Consider the following 7757-nt stretch of genomic DNA (forward strand, 5'->3'; position numbering starts at 1 on the left):
TAGTCTGAGATTTTTCCTTATATGCTAGTCTTCTATATATAATTGGGTGACTTTTAAATTATACATAATCACTAAGATTCACATGAAGAATGGAGTATGGTGGAAAAGCCCCAAAGCCACTAATTTCAAAATTCTTCTGTTTCTTGGTGTGGTGGCACACATAGGTAGTTCTAGAATTCTGGAAGGCTGATGCAAGAGGACTTCAAGTGTGAGACAAGCATAAATAATTAGTAATTTATTGAAATAGTCTCTCAAAAACAAAATAGAAAAAAAGAGGGAGGCAGGGATTATAACTCAATGGAAAGGACCCGGGTAAAATAGCTAGCAGGGAAAAAAATCATGTTTTACTTAATAATTAATACATATACTTTTGCATAGTTAGCCCTGCTTTCCAGAGGTTAAAGAGGAATACTACACTTTACTGAGGAATTCTGGAGTTATGATGAAATACAGTGTCCCTGTAGACATCCGGAGATAATTTCCATTACTTTTAATCTCTCATGGGCCTATATGTACAGTGATTAAGAGAAGACGATCTCAACCTATTTGTGTTGTGTATGCATGTATGTAATTTTAATATAAAAATGTTCACTGCACAAAATTGATAAGGGAAGTCATAAAATAAAATACATTGTGACCCACAGTTAAGTAACACAGAAATAATGTTGGTTAACTTTGGTTTGTAGGTTTTGGTTCTTAGTTTGTATTCTGTTTTGTCTTGAACTAAGAAAATGTATAATTTTTCTGCTTATTTTATAGTGTCATAATTTTTACTTTGCTAGTAAACTAGATTTCTTTTTAGCAATTGGTACATTGTCTATCATTATCTACTGTAAAATTTCAGTTTAATGGCTATATGAATACTACTTTTGTATTAAAATTGTAATAAACACTAAATTGTTATTACATTTAATTTCTAAAATTTAGGTTATTTGACCGTTCAGTCTGTGTTTTCTTAGTTTAACCAAAAAAGTAAAATAGGCCATCGCAGTACATTGGGCTCCATAGAGACAGCGCCGGGGCAAGTGAGAGCCGGATGGGCACTGGGCGGCTCTGTACCTCACTGAGGAAAACAGGTAAACATGGGCAAAGGAGGCCCTAAGACGCCGAGAGGCACGATGTCATCATAGGCACTCTGTGTGCAGACTTGCCGAGAGGAGCACAAGAAGCAGCACCCAGATGCTTCCGTTAACTTCTCAGAGTTTTCTAAGAAGTGCTCAGAGAGGTGGAAGACCACATCTGCTAAAGAAAAAGGAAAATTTGAAGACATGGCAAAAGCGGACAAGCCTCATTATGAAAGAGAAATGAAAACTTATATTCCTCCTAAAGGAGAAACAAAAAAGAAGTTCAAGGATCCCAATGCACCCAAGAGGCTGCTTCCTTCAGCCTTCTTGTTCTGTTATGAGTATCGCCCCAAATCAAAGGAGAACATCCTGGCCTCTCCATTGGTGATGTCGCAAAGAAACTTGGAGAAATGCGGAATAATACTGCTACAGATGACAAGCAGCCGTACGAGAAGGAGGCAGCTAGGCGGAAGGACAAGTATGAAAAAGACATCGCTGCCTACTGGGATAAAGGAAAACCTGATGCAGCAAGAAAGGGAGTCATCAAGACTGAAAAAAGCAAGAAAAAGAAGGAAGAGGAGGAGAATGAGAATGAGGAAGATGAGGAGGAAGAGGAGGAAGAAGATGAAGAAGAAGATGAGGATAAAGAAGAGGATGATGATGAATAAGTTGGTTCTATCACAGATTTTTTTTTCTTGTCTATAAAGCATTTAACCCCCCTGTACATACCTCATTCCTTTTGAAGGAAACAAAAATTGAAATATAAAAAAGTAAAATAGCTCTACAATAAAAATTTTTAAAACCTGTTGAAAGGGGAAAAAAAGATGAAAGAAATTGAAAAGGGCACAAGACACTGAGAACTCTAATGTTCATAAGAAGAGGCAAAACTGTAAGGGCCCCATCACAATGTGATCTAGACACTGAATGGAACCCTTCTCCATATGCCAAGGACACTATTCACATAACATCCAATTACTAAAAATTTATGGAATCCAAAAATACCTGAATAGATAAATCCATCTTATACAAAAAGAGTAAGGCAGGAAATAGTATATTACCTGACTGCAAAGTTTGCTCCAAAGCTGGAGTAATCCAAACACCATGGCATTGATACAAAATAGACAGGTATAGCAATGAGCAGAATGGAGAACCTAGAAGTGGTCCACCTCGGGGACAACTAATTCCTACAGTCTGGTAGTACAGAAGCAAGAGCAATGTGGCACAGTGTCCTAGTTTCTTGTTGAAGATTCAGTACATTTGCAAATGGGTCCAGGTATAGACTACTACAGTTTGGGCCAGGATATCATCCCCAACAATCTATGAATTGAAGGTTTAGCAATCAGCTTGGCACCATTGGGTGGTGGTGGAGCATCCCGAGATGCTCTTGGTAACTGCGTGGTGCCCTCAAAGGTACTCATGGTACAGCAGTCTCTCCTTGTTTCATGCTTTACTGTTTTACATGCTAGCTGTGAAGGAAATCGCTGCTTTGTACCTTACCCTCCCCCATGATCTTCTGCCTCCCCGAGGTCTGAGACGTGAGGAGGCTACTACAATTCATATGTGGTTGCCCCCCCCCACAAAGTCTTATGTGGTCATAAATGGGACTTTTGGTGGCTGGATCTAGGGTGTTTGATCCTTGGATCAAAGATGTCTTGCTGGGATTGCTTCACCGGTGCTAGGATTAAGGGTGTGTGTGATGCCGTAGGGTCTGGTCACCTGGGTAAGCTGTGAGGAACAGGAAGAGTGGTGGAAGTCATAGCTTGTCACTCACTCCTCACTGCTCTTTGCATTCTGCCTGCCACAAACTGCTTCTCGCCTGCAACGCCCCTCTGCCATGCCAGCCCGCCTGGGGCCAGCTGTGAGCCGAAACCTCTCCAAACTGTGATTTGAAATAAACGTTTCTTAATTTCACTTTGCACACTGGCTGTTGTGTCTCAGCAAAACAGCATTCGAAAAGAGAGAACCACTTACAGATTAGAAACTACAAAACTGTGAATCAAAATAAGCCTCACATTTTTCTTTAATTCGATTATCTCTACTTGTTATTGTAATGGAAAGCTGACTAAAATGGTGGGATTTAATCGACTACACAGGATAAGCAAAATGACTTTAGATAAATTGCTTTAGCTCTCTAGACTTCCAGTTTCAAAATCATGTGAGAACCCTGGACTAATAAAGCTATTTTTTCTAGTCAATACATTTCTAACATTTGATGTTATAGTTTTCATTTTCTAAATTTGTCAGTAATTTTCACATTCTGATGGTTATCAGAGAAGTGTTCCGTACCAAAAACGCATGGAGAGAATGACGGACGGCTGTGCATCGTGTGCCTCAGCTCTGACTGTGAGAAGGAAGTTTCTGCAGCACTGTGTTGAGGAGAGGAAGCCCGAGGAAGGTCGGGGAGTGGCTACCAGTGGCTTCCCCAAAGCGGGCCTGAATGGTTCAGAGGTGAGCGCAGGACACGCAGGGAGAGGATACCCGCATGAGCTCGTGCTTCTTAAGTGGTGATGTTGTAAGAGTTGTTGCAGTTCTCAGTTTACTGAAAATCTGAGTGTTGTACAAGAAATTTCAAAGCCTGTGGCCACCTAAATCCTCTCGTGGTTACACAGTGTCCTCCCACATTCTTTATGATGCACGCTCCGCTACCAGCGAACACAGGCAACTAACATACCCAGACTGCTCTTCAAATTGGATCCGACCCTGCTTCACGCCCAGGACCCCCTTTCTCACACTGCTGAGCACAGCTGTGAGTCTGGGGGCACACCTATACAGTGCATGGTCAGAAGAAAGACAATGTGGACTTGCAATGAAGAATACTGAGAGGAAAATCAGAGAATGCTGAGAAACCAAATTAGAGAACACGTTTGAAGAGTGGACTTTCACTTCTTTTATTCTTGAAATTTATTATTATTTTTTATTTTCTCTAGCAAAAGCAAAGACTAAAACTTCTCCATAGTTTTCTATTGTTAGGAATGAGATTTAGTTTTATAGCATCACATAGGAAACAGAAAATGAGAATGTATCAGGTAATTGAAAGGATTATTACAATAAATCCATATACTCTAATTATAACCACCAATGATAATTGGATGAAAAGAATTGTCATAAGGTGAACAGTCTCCTGCTTAAATACGATAACAGAAGTGTAAGTTGTTCTTTTTTATTAAACAGGCTACTTGTGTAGTTGTGGTATGAAATATATAGTCAGAGCCCACAACACAATTTTTCTACTGTTATTCAGCAGAAAACTTCTCTAGACATCAACCATTATATAAAATTTTCAAATTAATTCTTTTGAAACATCTCTTATTTTAACATTTTTAATTATATACTCCTAACAAGTCCTGAGATAGTTGAGACTTGTGTTTTAGCTTAAAACTAACACAGCTGAAGAGCAAAATAAATGGAAAAGTCATATTAACAGATATGAAATATATAGGTACAATAGTGTATAACAATGTAATGTCTTATTTTAATTGCTCCCATATAATGCCAATTATTTCAAGCCAATTTATGACAGAAATCTAATAAGTAATACAGATTATTTCAATTGACGTATTGACATATAAATTTGCATAAATTATTATTCAATTATTGGTTGTAAAAATAACTTTTAGCATTATAAACATGGCTGAAATAGCACTATCAGAAAGATTTAGCACAAGAAATAATTATATAGTGTAATTATATCTAATGTTGGTGTTACATTTTCTGTCTTTCTCTTCTGTTCTTCTAATTAGGTACACTATACTGATTTGTGTATTCCTTAAAATTTTTATTCACATTTTAGCATCATAACTTCTTAATATGACAACAAAGTACAGTAGGGTGTTCACTTTTGCTATGCTTATTATTTATCTATTTATCCAGTTTATTTTCCTTTTTCTTTCCTTTCAATATATCCATACTTTCCTAATGACAGATGATTATAATTTAAGGGTAGCCTTTTTGATAGTGATGTATCTCAACTTTTGACAGAAAGGACAGATGCATATTCTGGAGAAAAGAAAGCCTCCTCAATAAATTGTGCTGGCATCACTCATGTACAGAGAGTGAAAGTAGAAATCTCTGGTGCTATGGAGAGAAAACCTTCTCTCAGGCTTTCACAGAGAGCACCTTGGCCAAGCAATGGCCATGACTCATCCATATGGCTGACACTGACAAAGGTTCTACAATCTGAGGTACAGGATCTCAGCATAAATCCTGAGGGGATTTCACTGACTTTATCAGACCCAAAAGCTACAACTCTTGTTGCACAGATCCTGCTTTACCTTGCTCTTCACCATCCAGCAGTAAAGTATAAAAGCGAAATAGAAGAAGTAAAGCCATGCTGTTAGGTTGAGCTGTAGGGGACTCAGATCAACAATTTCTGACATTGCCAGTTAAGTGGAAGACCCAATACTATTATGGGCTACTGGACTCTTTTAGAATATTTTGCTGAGTTAACACACCTATAATATTCAAATAATGGAACTTAACAAAAAAAGGGTATACAGATGAATGTCCATTTTGTATCTGTGTATTCAAAATTGTTAGGATAGATACATAGTTGCATTCTCTTAATGAATAGAGTGATTTGTTCTAATAGTGTTTTAAATAGGATATTATGTCCGCATCTTATACAGAAATTAAGCACTAGGAAGAATGTATGCAATGTATTAATTATTGAAACTGTTCTACCAAAAAGAAAAAAAAAAAAAGAAAAAAAATTCTCTGGCGCTGTACTAGGTAAAAATAAATGTGGATCAAACTTAAAATTTATTTAAATAGAAACTTTAAGACTACGCCAAGAAAATATATGGAAAAGCACTAGAATAGGAGGAACAGACAACACAGGAAAGAATATCAAGAAACAATGAATGGGTTTATATCAAATCACAAAACATTTCAGCTCAGCAAATGAAACAACCAGTAGAGTGAAAGGACAACTTAGAGAATGGAAAAAAATATTGCAAGGTTCTCTTCAAATGATATCTACAATATATAAATCATTTAAAAAAATCAGAACTTTCCAAAATATAAGAACACAAAGAGTGAGCTACTGAAATGAAACACTCTTCTCAGAAGAAATACAGATGGCCAAGAAGTATATGGAAAAAGTTTTCGGTATCTTTGGCCATTAGAGAAATACAGATTAAAAAGCACTGAGATTCCACCTTACTACAGAAAAAATGTGTACTATAACTGAAAAAAAAAGTAGATAAACAAATGCTACTGAACTTGTTAGGAAAAAGAAATGTAAGCTTTTACAGCCACTATGCAAATCAGTAAAAAGTAGGAATTCCATTTGCTCCCACTATATCACTTCTGGGTGTCTCCCCCCCCCCACAAGAGTTAAAAACATCACTCTTCAGTGATACAAATATTCACAAGTTTACAGGGTACATAACAGCTCACAATAGCTAAATCTTGGAAACATCCTCGATGCCCATTAGTAAACGGATGCATAAAGAAAATGTGTCACGTATACAGCGTGGAATATTATTCAGCAAATAATGTGGTTTCTCTTAAATTCAAAATACAAAGTACAAATGTCTAAACAGTAAAATTAAAGGTAGATGGGATGGAACAGGCCGCAGGGCTTTTGGCAATGAGAAGGTGATCTAGCCAGAGTGAAGAGGAAGAGACAGAAGGGAGGAACGGGGAGGCGAAAAGGCCCAGCGTCAGAAGTGGTACGTGAAGTCGTGGTGCGGATCCAAAAGGCCACCAGAACTCTCGGGATCTCAGCGCTGTGTACCTCAGAGCGCAGGGACATGGGACTCAGGTGCACTCCCCTGCTGGGGTGTTCAGCGGCCAGGCCTACCTTTAGGGTGCGGGTCCTGGTTGAGAGAGAGATGCAGCGGCACGACCAGGAGAAGTCTACTTCTTGGCCCTTCCTTGTCTGCTTTCCACCTGCAACGGTGTGAGCAGACTTCCCCCACCTGGCCTTCTCAGCCACGGGGTTTCTATTTTAGATCTGGCCAATCATGGGTTGAAAATTTCGAAGCCTGGAGTCACAATAAAGCCCTCCCTGTTTTACATTGTAGAAATCAGGTATTTTGTCCTAGAGACGAGAAGGTGTCGAAGACGTGCAACCTCCCCCTCCCCCCATGGATGTATTCCTTATACATGACAAATCCATGTCAATAAAAACAAAGGAGAACAGTAAATTTAAAAGCAACAATGACAACAACAACAACAAACCCCTCTGCGCATCAAAGCAAACAACAGAACAGGAGAGAGCCTAGGCAAGGTCAAAAGAATCCTTGCTAGATAACCTTCTGATAGTGAATTAATGTCTATCAAAGCCAAAAACCAATCATTGACTTGGCAAACTCTTTAGAGAAAAGAAATGCAAACGAGAAAAATGTAGAAAAAAGATGTTCAATATCTGTAGCTAGTGTGGACATACAAATCAGAGTACACTGAGATACTGCCTCCCCTCAGAAGGGTTAGCATCTATGCACAAACAAGTGAACGCTGGTACCCATATAGAGTGGAAGCAGAACCTTCTAAAGTGCAGAGGGAACGTGAACTCCTATGACACTAAGGACATCAGTACGGAGATCCCACCAAAATCTAAAGGTAGATATCAGTTGGCACAGTCATATCACCCTGGGACACATTTTGGAAAGAATTAAAGGTAGCATGCTCTGATGATATATGCATACTTATGTTTATAGCAGCTCAATTCACAGGAGTTAAGTCTTGGAA

General features: G+C 38.5%; 1 pseudogene; it reads left to right on the forward strand.

The window, feature by feature from the left end:
• Window positions 1-1082: 1082 nt before the first annotated feature.
• LOC101572654 lies at window positions 1083-1732 on the forward strand (annotated as a pseudogene).
• Window positions 1733-7757: the final 6025 nt, after the last annotated feature.

The sequence above is a fragment of the Octodon degus genome, unplaced genomic scaffold, assembly GCF_000260255.1.
Source record: "Octodon degus isolate 3935 unplaced genomic scaffold, OctDeg1.0 scaffold00049, whole genome shotgun sequence".
NCBI classification, from domain to species: Eukaryota; Metazoa; Chordata; class Mammalia; order Rodentia; family Octodontidae; genus Octodon; species Octodon degus.